The sequence below is a fragment of the Triticum urartu genome, chromosome 6A (genome assembly GCF_056163025.1).
Source record: "Triticum urartu cultivar PI428250 chromosome 6A, HENAU_Tu73, whole genome shotgun sequence".
In the NCBI taxonomy this organism is placed as follows: domain Eukaryota; kingdom Viridiplantae; phylum Streptophyta; class Magnoliopsida; order Poales; family Poaceae; genus Triticum; species Triticum urartu.
In genome coordinates, this window is record NC_141878.1 from 171,210,480 (window position 1) to 171,223,883 (window position 13,404).

Consider the following 13,404-nt stretch of genomic DNA (forward strand, 5'->3'; position numbering starts at 1 on the left):
GCCGCGGGACGGCGAGGCGACGAGGGAAGGCGGCGGGGCACTGCACCGGGAGGCGAGGCGCGGCTCCGGCCGGCGTCGGCGGCGCGCAGCGGCTCCGGTCGCCGGGGCGAAAGGAGGCGGCGGCGGCGGGACGAAAGCGGCGGCAGCGGGGCGCGGCAGGCGGCGGCGGGCTGTAGCGGGCCGCGGGGGCCGGCCTTGGGCTCCCGGGCCGGCTGGGATGTGGGGCGGCGGCGCGGCAAACGGGGCGGTGACACGTGGCGGCGGCGGGGTAAGTCGGACGTGTCCGGTGCCGTCGGACGTGTCCGGCGCCGTCGGATCTAAGATTTAGGGTTTCGGGGAGAGGGGATCCGGGATTTTTAGAAGGGGGAGGTATATATAGGCATAGAGGGAGCTAGAAGAGTCTAAATGAGGTGCGGTTTTCGGCCACGCGATCATGATCGAACGCTCTAGGACATGGAGCAGAGTTTGGTGAGTTTTGGGCCAAATTGGAGGGGTGTTGGGCTGCAACACACACGAGGCCTTTTCGGTCCCTCGGTTAACCGTTGGAGTTTCAAACGAAGTCCAAATGATACGAAACTTGACAGGCGGTCTACCGGTAGTAAACCAAGGCCGCTTGGCAAGTCTCGGTCCAATCCGTAAATGTTTAATCCCCACACACGAAAGAAAGCTAGAAATGACCACCGGAGGAGAACGAAGCGCCGGAATGCAAAACGGACAACGGGGAAAATGCTCGAATGCATGAGATGAACACGTATGCAAATGCAATGCACATGATGACATGATATGAGATGCATGACAACGACAACAACACACGGAGGCAAAAAACCAAACCCGAGATAATAAAATAACTTAACGCCGGAAACGGCAAGAGTTGGAGTACAAATTGGGAAAGTTACATCCGGGGTGTTACAACACTCCACCACTACGAAAGGATCTCGTCCCGAGATCTAGGACTGAAAGAACGCCGGGTACTCAGAACGGAGGTGATCCTCGCGTTCCCAGGTAGCTTCACGGTCGGAATGGTGTGACCACTTGACTTTGAGAAATTTGATTGACTTGTTGCGAGTCTTGCGTTCAGTCTCTTCAAGAATAGCAACTGGGTGCTCACGATAAGAGAGATCTTCTTCGAGCTCGATGTCCTCGAAGTTGACGGTGCGGTCAGGAGTCTTGAAGCACTTTCGAAGCTGAGAGACATGGAACACGTCATGAACATTTGCAAAGTTTGAAGGAAGCTCGAGTTGATAGGCGAGGTCGCCTCTCTTGCTGACAATCTTGAAAGGTCCCACGTATCTAGGGGCAAGCTTCCCTTTAATACCGAAGCAACGAGTACCTTTCATAGGAGAGACACGGAGGTAAACATGGTCTCTGATCTCGAAAGCCAAATCACGGTGCTTACTATCATAGTAGCTCTTCTGGCGGGATTGGGCTGCTTTAAGGTTATCACGAATGACTTTGCACATTTCTTCTGCTTCTGTGATTAAGTCATTACCCAAAAGCTGACGTTCACCGGTTTCAGACCAGTTGAGAGGGGTACGGCACTTCCTGCCATACAGAATTTCAAAAGGGGCCTTGCCTGAACTTGCTTGAAAACTGTTGTTGTAGGAGAATTCAGCATAAGGAAGACAATCCTCCCACTTCATGCCAAAGGAGATCACACAAGCCCTGAGCATATCTTCAAGAATCTGGTTGACACGCTCGACTTGACCGCTAGTTTGAGGATGGAAAGCTGTGCTGAAGCGGATATTAGTGCCCATGGCCTTCTGGAAAGAATCCAAAAACTTTGAGGTAAAGATGCTGCCACGGTCTGAAGAGATCACTTGAGGAATACCGTGCAGAGAGACAATTCGAGAGGTATAGAGTTCCGCCAATTGAGCTGCAGTGATCGACTCTTTGATAGGCAGCAAGTGAGCCACTTTGGTGAGTTTATCGATGACAACAAATATAGCATCATTGCCACGCTTGGACTTTGGAAACCCAGTCACGAAGTTCATCTCAATGTGGTCAAACTTCCATTCTGGAATGGCAAGAGGTTGGAGGAGACCTGCTGGCCTTTGGTGTTCTGCCTTCACTCTTCTGCAGACATCACATTCATTCATGAATTGAGCGATCTCGCGCTTCATTCGAGTCCACCAATAAGCTTGCTTAAGGTCCTGATACATCTTCGTGCTCCCAGGGTGGATGGAGAGGAGAGAATTGTGAGCCTCGTTCATGATCACTTTACGGAGGTCACCTTTGGGCACAACAATACGATCCTCAAAGAAAAGAGTGTCCTTGTCATCAAGGCGGTAGCACTTATACTTGGACTGACTCTTGGCAATCCCAATCTTCACCTTTTTCACCATAGCATCAAGAAGCTGAGCTTGGAGAATCTGGTCTTCTAAGGTAGGAGAGACTTGAAGGTTGGCAAGGAAACCTTGAGGAACAACTTGCAGATTAAGTTTGCGGAAAGCTTCACAAAGTTCGGGTTGATAAGGCTTGAGAATCAGACTGTTGCGGTAGGCCTTTCTGCTCAATGCGTCAGCAATCACATTAGCCTTGCCTGGAGTATACTCGATACTCGGATTATACTCTTGAATCATTTCGACCCATCGAGTTTGCCTGAGGTTGAGATTAGGCTGAGTGAAGATGTACTTGAGACTCTTGTGATCAGTGAAAATGTCCACTTTTCTTCCCAATAGAAGATGTCTCCAAGTCAAAAGAGCATGTACAACTGCCGCCAACTCGAGATCATGAGTGGGGTAGTTCTTCTCATTAGGCTTCAACTGGCGAGATGTATAAGCAACAACTTTCTTCTCTTGCATCAATACTGTGCCAAGACCTTGGAGAGAGGCATCACAAAAGACCTCGTACGGCTTGGATTCATCAGGCGGAGTCAGAACTGGAGCAGTGATCAATTTCTCTTTCAAAGTGTTGAAAGCAATATCACACTCCGGAGACCAAACGTACTTGACGTGTGTAACACCCTCGATGCGGGCGAGGTCGGCCTGGGCGGGAGCGGCGGAGGGCCTGCCCTGGGCTTCCTCGGGCCGGCGGCGGGGACGGCGGGCGCAGCCAACGGGGCGGCGACACGTGGCGGCGGCGGGCGGTGGCGGACACGTCCGGCCCGAATCGGACGTTTCCGTCGGCAGGAGGTGCAGTTTTAGGGTTTCGGGGAGGAAGACGATCCGAAAACGGAGGGGTGTATATATAGGCCTAGAGGAAGCTAGGAGAGTCCAATCGAGGTGCGGTTTTCGGCCACGCGATCGTGATCGAACGCTCTAGGACATGGAGCAGAGTTTGGTGGGTTTTGGGCCAAATTGGAGGGGTGTTGGGCTGCAACACACACGAGGCCTTTTCGGTCCCCCGGTTAACCGTTGGAGTACCAAACGAAGTCCAAATGGTACGAAACTTGACAGGCGGTCTACCGGTAGTAAACCAAGGCTGCTTGGCAAGTCTCGGTCCAATCCGGAAATGTTTAATCCCCACACACGAAAGAAAGCTAGAAATGACCACCGGAGGAGAACGAAGCGCCGGAATGCAAAACGGACAACGGGGAAATTGCTCGAATGCATGAGATGAACACGTATGCAAATGCAATGCACATGACGACATGATATGAGATGCATGACAATGACAACAACACATGGAGACACAAAACCCGAACCCGAGGAAATAAAATAACTTAACGCCAGAAACGGCAAGAGTTGGAGTACAAATTGGGAAAGTTACATCCGGGGTGTTACAACACTCCACCACTACGAAAGGATCTCGTCCCGAGATCTAGGACTGAAAGAACGCCGGGTACTCAGAACGGAGGTGATTCTCGCGTTCCCAGGTAGCTTCACGGTCGGAATGGTGTGACCACTTGACTTTGAGAAATTTGATCGACTTGTTGCGAGTCTTGCGTTCAGTCTCTTCAAGAATAGCAAGTGGGTGCTCACGATAAGAGAGATCTTCTTGGAGCTCAATGTCCTCGAAGTTGATGGTGCGGTCAGGAGTCTTGAAGCACTTTCGAAGCTGAGAGACATGGAACACGTCATGAACATTTGCAAAGTTTGAAGGAAGCTTGAGTTGATAGGCGAGGTCGCCTCTCTTGCTGACAATCTTGAAAGGTCTCACGTATCTAGGGGCAAGCTTCCCTTTGATACCGAAGCGACGAGTACCTTTCATAGGAGAGACACGGAGGTAAACATGATCTCCGATCTCGAAAGCCAAATCACGGTGCTTACTATCATAGTAGCTCTTCTGGCGGGATTGGGCTGCTTTGAGGTTATCTCAAATGACTTTGCACATTTCTTCTGCTTCTGTGATTAAGTCATTACCCAAAAGCTGACGTTCACCGGTTTCAGACCAGTTGAGAGGGGTACGGCACTTCCTGCCATACAGAATTTCAAAAGGGGCCTTGCCCGAACTTTCTTGAAAACTGTTGTTGTAGGAGAATTCAGCATAAGGAAGACAATCCTCCCACTTCATGCCGAAGGAGATCACACAAGCCCTGAGCATATCTTCAAGAATCTGGTTGACACGCTCGACTTGACCGCTTGTTTGAGGATGGAAAGTTGTGCTGAAGCGGATGTTAGTGCCCATGGCCTTCTGAAAAGAATCCCAAAACTTCGAGGTAAAGATGTTGCCACGGTCTGAAGAGATCACTTGAGGAATACCGTGCAGAGAGACAATTCGAGAGGTATAGAGTTCCGCCAATTGAGCTGTAGTGATCGACTCTTTGATAGGCAGAAAATGAGCCACTTTGGTGAGTTTGTCGATGACAACAAATATAGCATCATTGCCACGCTTGGACTTTGGAAACCCAGTCACGAAGTCCATTTCAATGTGGTCAAACTTCCATTCTGGAATGGCAAGAGGTTGGAGGAGACCAGCTGGCCTTTGGTGTTCTGCCTTCACTCTTCTGCAGACATCACATTCATTCACGAATTGAGCGATCTCGCGCTTCATTCGAGTCCACCAATAAGCTTGCTTAAGGTCCTGATACATCTTCGTGCTCCCAGGGTGGATGGAGAGGAGAGAATTGTGAGCCTCGTTCATGATCACTCTACGGAGGTCACCTTTGGGCACAACAATACGATCCTCGAAGAAGAGAGTGTCCTTGTCATCAAGGCGGTAGCACTTGTACTTGGACTGACTCTTGGCAATCCCAATCTTCACCTTTTTCACCATAGCATCAAGAAGCTGAGCTTGGCGAATCTGGTCTTCTAAGGTAGGAGAGACTTGAAGGTTGGCGAGGAAACCTTGAGGAACAACTTGCAGATTAAGTTTTCGGAAAGCTTCACAAAGCTCGGGTTGATAAGGCTTGAGAATCAGACTGTTGCAGTAGGCCTTTCTGCTCAAAGCGTCAGCAATCACATTGGCCTTGCCTGGAGTATACTCAATACTCGGATTATACTCTTGAATCATTTCGACCCAACGAGTTTGCCTGAGGTTGAGATTAGGCTGCGTGAAGATGTACTTGAGACTCTTGTGATCAGTGAAAATGTCCACTTTTCTTCCCAATAGAAGATGTCTCCAAGTCAAAAGAGCATGCACAACTGCCGCCAACTCGAGATCATGAGTGAGGAAGTTCTTCTCATTAGGCTTCAACTGGCGAGATGTATAAGCAACAACTTTCTTCTCTTGCATCAATACTACGCCAAGACCTTGGAGAGAGGCATCACAAAAGACCTCGTACGGCTTGGATTCATCAGGCGGAGTCAGAACTGGAGCAGTGATCAATCTCTTTCAAAGTGTTGAAAGCAATATCACACTCCGGAGACCAAACGTACTTGACGTGCTTCTGGAGAAGATTTGAGAGAGGCTTCGCGATCTTAGAAAAGTTTTCAACGAATCTTCGGCAATAGCTTGCGAGACCGAGAAAACTGTGCAGTTGCTTCACGTTCTGAGGAGGTTCCCAATTCACAATTGCAGACACCTTCTCAGGATTCACGGCAATGCCCTTGGCAGAAATGATATGACCAAGATAAAGAACCTCATCGAGCCAAAATTCACACTTGGAGAACTTGGCATAGAACTGATGTTCCCTGAGCTTATCGAGAACCAAACGCAAGTGCTTGGCATGATCTTCCTTGTTCTTCGAGAAAACCAGAATGTCGTCGAGATAGACCAAAACGAAGTCATTGGTGTAGGCATTGAAGATGAAGTTCATCATGCGAGAGAACGTCGGAGGAGCGTTGGCGAGGCCAAAATACATGACAGTGTATTCATATGAACCAAAGCTTGTTCTGAATGCTGTCTTGGGAATATCTTCTTCACGAATGCGAATTTGGTGATAACCCATACGGAGATCAAGCTTGGAGAATACTTGGGCACCTTTGAGTTGTTCGAACAGCTCATTGATGTTGGGAAGTGGGTATTTGTTCTTGATGGTCTTCTTGTTCACTGGACGGTAATCAACACAAAGTCGGTCCGTTCCATCCTTCTTCTTCACAAAAAGAACACCACAACCCCACGGAGAAGAACTAGGCCGGATGAGACCCATTCTTTCTTGCTCATCGAGTTGCTTCTTCAGCTCCTTCAACTCTTCAGGTCCGAGCTTATAAGGACGCTTGCACACAGGTTCCGTGCCAGGCTCAAGTTCAATAACGAATTCAACTGGCCGGTGCGGAGGCATTCCTGGGAGCTCTTCTGGAAAAACGTCTTGGTATTCGCAAACGACTGGAATTTGAGAGATGGCATCCAATTCACCCTTCTCATTGAGAGAAAACAGAGGGATAGTATCATCACGAGCGGCAAAGACAATTACATCCTCAGATGAATGAGTCGATTGAATCTGCCTGGCTGCACAATCAAGCTGAGCCTTGTGCTTAGAAAGCCAATCCATCCAGAGAATAAGATCAATATCCGAGTTACCAAGAACCATTGGAGAAGCCAGAAACTTGAAATCGCCCATCATGATAGAAACATCCGGGACTATTGAAGTAGCCCTCATAGACTTAGCCGGAGAAACCACTCCCATAGGTTTACCCAACATTTGTGAAACGAAGTCATGCTTGGAAACAAATGATCTTGACATGAAACAATGCGATGCACCAGTGTCAAAAAGAACTTTTGCTGGAAAAGAGTTAACTGGAAAGTTACCCATGATGACATCTGACGAGTCCTCTGCCTGAGCTGCATTCATCAAATTGACCTTGGCATGCTTGGGGTTATGCTTGACCACAGCTGTACTTGTCGATCTGACAGGAGGAGGAGGAAGACGCCTCTGGTTGAGACACTTGTTGTCATAGTGACCCTTCTGTTGGCACTTGTTGCACGTGACCTCTGAAAGCGGACGGTGATACGGAGCACTCGATCTTGGAGCTTGAGATGAAGTCTTGTTTTGAAAGCCAGGGTTGGGTGGGTGGGAAGAACCACTGCCACCTTTGCTCTTCTGCTGATACGGCTGACGGAACGGAGGAGGAGGAAGCCAAAACTCCTGCTGCTTGGCCACTTGAGTAGAGGAAGAAGGAGTAACATCTCTGACTTGCTTCTTGGAAGCATCACACCTCAACTGAGCAGCCTCTTGCTTCAGTGCCATGTTGTAGAACTCATCGTATCTCAAGGGCTCAAAGAGAACAAGAGCGAGCTGGATATCTTATCTGAGACCACCCCTGAACTGATATATCATGCTCTTCTCATCAGGGACGTCCTGCTTGGCAAAGCGGGCTAGCTTCTGGAACAACTTGTTGTAGTCATAGACAGACAAAGAGCCTTGCTTCAGATTGCGGAATTCCTCACGCTTGCTTTCAACCACGCTCTGCGGAATATGATGAGCTCGGAAATCTCGACGGAAATCATCCCAAGTGATAACACGTCCACCTCTGGAGTCCTTGTACTGCTGGAACCATTCTGCAGCTTGATCTTTGAGTTGGAAGGAAGCGAACTTGACAAAGTCCTCAGGCCTGACGTTACTGCACTCGAAATGCTTGCACAGATCCACAAGCCAATCGTCAGCATCGGTTGCCTCAACACAATTGCTGAAAGTCTTTGGCCCATTAGCAAGGAACTGGTTGAGTGTAGCAAAGTGACTCTGATTGCTGCCTTGATTCCCTTGACTGCCTTGATTGCGCTCTTGAAGAATTTGCATGATCAACTGTGTGTTTGCATTGGTTGCGGCCATCACAGCTTGCCATGCCTCTGGAGGAGGTGGAGGTGGTGGCGGATCAGGATTCGGAGTCGTGCGCGTTGGAGGAGCCATCCTGAAGAGGTTGACCACCATTAGCACATTGATAGATAAAAGCTGAATCCAACGGAATGAAAATTGCAACATATAGTCTTCACATCCGAACAAAATGAACGAATGCATTCCTCTTGAAATGGTCACATATCCATAAATTGAGAAGCCACGTAGAATTAAGGTAGAGAAATAAATCAACAAGGTACGGATCAAGAACAAATAATCGGCAAGAAATCCCAATCTCAAACCAATATCCGTAGAAGAAGAACTAGAGCTACTAGAATTCCCATCTATGAAACTCCCGAACCTTTCCGGTTATGCAATCAGGTGTTGGGGATACAGGGGAAGCATAATATCTCACCCAAACTAGCAAATCCTACATCCAGCTGTATCCATCCTTCAACACATAACCAAGAAACCTTCGGAAACCATCTACCTCAACCTTCGAAAAGCATCCGTTATACAAGTTATGGCGATACTCCCGAACTCCCGCCCCAGTACTGGGTGGCGTCGAGGTTATCTCACCAACGAACTGCATAAAAGAGGTTTTCGATGTCGGCGTACTAGACTAAGGTATTGCAGAAATGTAACGATAAAATTATGATGACAACACCTCAGAGCTCAACTCCCCGGGACACTTCCACTAAACCCCTGACAGGAGGCACCAAGTCAATGTTCTCATCATAAAACCATCGGAACGATTCCAAGATACCCGCGTGATCCTAAAAAAAAATTTAGTGAAATTTGAGAAGAGAAGAGTCAAAACTCTACGTCAGGATGCCTTACCAGAGCGATGAGGAGACTGGGAAGTAAAAAGAATTCCTAAACTCTCCGATATATAATTCCTAAAAGACTCAAAACATTTTTTTTCTAGACACAACTCGGCCACTAAAAACGATCAAGCAATGGGGCTCCTAAGGTCGGGGAAGGCTCTGATACCAACTTGTTACACCCTCGATGCGACTATAGCTCCCACGTGTCGAGGCACGACTTAGAGACATAATCGCATTGAAGGCATATGTCGCAAGTTAGGCAATCTTCACAACATCCCATGTAATATGAATAATAAAGGGGAGAAAACATAGTTGGCTTACACTCGCCACGTCAATCAAGTACATAAATAACATTACATCATCCAAACACTCATGGCCTGACTATGGCGCCAAAATAAAAGAGAACCCAACATGCGACAACGGTCCCGTTCACCCCCAACTGGGCACCACTACTGATCATCGGGAAAGGAAACATAGTAACGTTGAGAGTCTTCGTCGAACTCCCACTTGAGCTCGTACGCGTCTCCTGGAGCGGAATCATCAGGCCCTGCATCTGGTGTAATAGTAATCTGTGAGCCACATGGACTTAGCAATCTCGCACCCTCGCGATCAAGACTATTTGAGCTTATAGGTATGGCAAGGTAAAATATGAGTGGAGCTGCAGCAAGCGACTAGCAAGTATGGTGGCTAACTTATTCGCAAAAGAGAGTGAGAAGAGGAGGCAAAGCACGAGCGAGAAGCTAGAGAACAACCTCCGCAAACATTACTCCAACACCGTGTCCACTTCCCGAACTCCGCCGAGAAGAGGCCATCACGGTAACACACTCAGTTGATTCATTTTCATTAAGTTAAGGTTCAAGTTATCTACAACCGGACATTAACAAATTCCCATCTGCCCATAACCGCGGGCACGGCTTTCGAAAGTTCAATCCCTGCAGGGGAGTCCCAACTTAGCCCATGACAAGCTCTCACGGTCAACGAAGGAATAGACCTCCTCCCAAGACGTTCCGATCAGACTCGGTATCTCAGTAATTCAAGACAACTCCGACAATGGTAAAACAAGTCCAGCAACACCGCCCGCTGTGCCGACAAATCCCGATAGGAGCTGCACATATCTCATTCTCAGGGAACACCGGATAAGCTAAACGTACGGGAGCCAACGTAACCCAAGTTGCCAAGGGACGGCCCCGCACGGTGCTCTAGGTTGGACCAACACTTAGAGGAGCACTGGCCCGGGGGGGTTAAAATAAGATGACCCTTGAGTCCGCGAAACCCAAGGGAAAAGGCTAGGTGGCAAATGGTAAAACCAAGGTTGGGCATTGCTGGAGGAGTTTTATTCAAGGCGGACAGTCAAGGGGTTCCCATTATAACCCAACCGCATAAGGAACATAAAATTCGGGAACATAACACCGATATGACGGAAACTAGGGCGGCAAGAGTGGAACAAAACACTAGGCGAGAGGCCGAGCCTTCCACCCTTTACCAAGTATATAGATGCATTAAGATAACATAGCAATATAATGATATCCCAACAAGTAAATAAATGTTCCAACAAGGAACGGCCTCCAATCTTCACCTGCAACTAGCAACGCTATAAGAGGGGCTGAGCAAAGTGGTAACATAGCCAATCAACGGTTTGCTAGGACAATGGTGGATTAGAGGTTTGAAATGGAAATTTTGGAGGCTTGCAAGCAAGTGGTAGGCATCATAGCAATGGCATAGCAAAAGAGCGAGCAAACTAGCATAGCAAAGATAGTAGTGATTTCGAGGGTATGATCATCTTGCCTGCACAGTTGTCAGAGTTGACTGGATCCTCGAAAGCAAACTCAACGGGCTCCTCATTAGCGAACTCGTCTCCCGGCTCTACCCAAACAAGACAAACAAGCAACAAGGATACAATCAACCACGTGCAAGAACAAGCAATATGATGAAATGATGATATGCTATGCGGAATGCGATGCGGGATGCAAAATGCAAGATATGACAGGAAAAGCATGAACCTGGCCTCAACTTGGAAATCCAAGTGTACCACTAGAAAGATGAGATGAAATCGTTTGAAAACGATATAAAGAACGCCGGAATCGGAGTTACGGTTTGGAAATGGCAAGCGATTCAAATATGACACCGGTCTACGATTTACAGCAAGTAGGCATCTAAATGCAATGAGATGAACATGCTACAGCACCCAAACATGACAACAAAATACATGGCAGGGAAGCATTAAAGATGCTTAACAAAAGTATAGCACTGATCTACGGCCAATTCATCCATTAACAGGTTCAAACAAGCATGGCAAAAACGCAAATGGCAAACAGATCTCAGACTTAGTGAAATCAACACTTGTCTGGAATTTCAGATCATATAGCCCTCTTCGGAGCAACAAAACAACATGCTACAGGACCTGAACATGACAAAGAAAGACATGGCATGGAGCTACTCAACAAAATTAACAAAAGTCCCTTAGTGACCTTGAGCCAAAAGGGATCACAAAATATACTAACAAGCACACGAACATAGCAAAAACATAATCAGTTTTCAGACTTAGTGAAAACTGGGACATGCTGAAACATAACTCACGAAGGCATGTTTACGAGCTCGATGCACTCACCACGGTGCAAGTCATGGCAAGACAAGCATACATCCCTTAAGAAGTCACAAAATGCAAGCTAGACATGGCAAGAACAATGGCATAGCATGCACGGATCAACTACAATAACATCGGCAAAATCGCAAACAAGTTGACGATCTGCCCAGATTCGCAATGAAGCAAAAGTAGAGCTCGATTGAATCAAGCTAGGGTGCTCCATAATTGCAAACAAAGACATGGATGGATAGAGCACTACAATATTAACAAAACCTCCTTACTGATCATCCTCAAAAGAGGCACGGATCACTAGGAAACAACAAGAACATATGGCATCATGAAGTAAACAATCCCAGGACTTAGTGAAATCACTAAGTCCCTGAAAAAAGAATTAGCAAGTGCACCTCTTTGCAAGCTTGCACAAGTCACCACACACATCCTAAAAATACATGGGTTGCACCTATGGAAAGATGACAAAACCCTTAACAAAACATATGAAGAACTCACGGGCATATCATGCACACATTAATCATGGCAAAAATGACAAAAGTGCTAAACGGAGTAACAGATCTGACAATTAACTCAAGTAGCCCTCTTCTAACAGCATTTCGGGCATCAAGATGAGCTCAAATGAAAATGATGCAATGGAATGAAATGATGTACCCTCTGAGATGAACATTTTGATATGCTATATGCATGAATCGGAGCTATGGATGCAAAGTTACGGGCCTCGAACAGGAGCATATGGACTGAAAATCCTCGGACTTAGAGAAAAAAACAACCCTCAGACCTAGGGTTGCACGGAAACCGAGGCGCGGCGCTGCACTGTTCACGACGGAGTTGGAGGTCGCCGGCGATGGTGTTGGGTAGCGCGGCGAGCTCCGGTCTTGGCGGAGAGGACGGCGGAGGGCGGCGGGGTCGCCGGTCCCGGCCGCGGGGCGGCGAGGCGACGAGGGAAGGCGGCGGGGCACTGCACCGGGAGGCGAGGCGCGGCTCCGGCCGGCGTCGGCGGCGCGCGGCGGCTCCGGTCACCGGGGTGGAAGGAGGCGGCGGCGGCGGGACGAACGCGACGGCAGCGGGGCGCGGCAGGTGGCGGCGGGCGGTAGCGGGCCGCGGGGGCCGGCCTTGGGCTCTCGGGCCGGCGGGGATGTGGGGCGGCGGCGCGGCCAACCGGGCGGCGACACGTGGCGGCGGCGGGTAAGTCGGATGTGTCCGGCGCTGTCGGACGTGTTCGGCGGCGGCGGATCTGAGATTTAGGGTTTCGGGGAGAGGGGATCCGGGATTTTTAGAAGGGGGAGGTATATATAGGCATAGAGGGAGTTAGGAGAGTCCAAATGAGGTGCGGTTTTCGGCCACGCGATCGTGATCGAACGCTCTAGGACATGGAGCAGAGTTTGGTGGGTTTTGGGCCAAATTGGAGGGGTGTTGGGCTGCAACACACACGAGGCCTTTTCGGTCCCTCGGTTAACCGTTGGAGTATCAAACGAAGTCCAAATGATACGAAACTTGACAGGCGGTCTACCGGTAGTAAACCAAGGCCGCTTGGCAAGTCTCGGTCCAATCCGAAAATGTTTAATCCCCACACACGAAAGAAAGCTAGGAATGACCACCGGAGGAGAACGAAACGCCGGAATGCAAAACGGACAACGAGGAAAATGCTCGAATGCATGAGATGAACACGTATGCAAATGCAATGCACATGATGACATGATATGAGATGCATGACAACGACAACAACACACGGAGGCAAAAACCCGAACCCGAGATAATAAAATAACTTAACGCCGGAAACGGCAAGAGTTGGAGTACAAATTGGGAAAGTTACATCCGGGGTGTTACATGGGCTAGAAATGCCCTCCATTCCGAACGGAAGTTTGGTTCATGCCTGGTCGGTTGGAAAT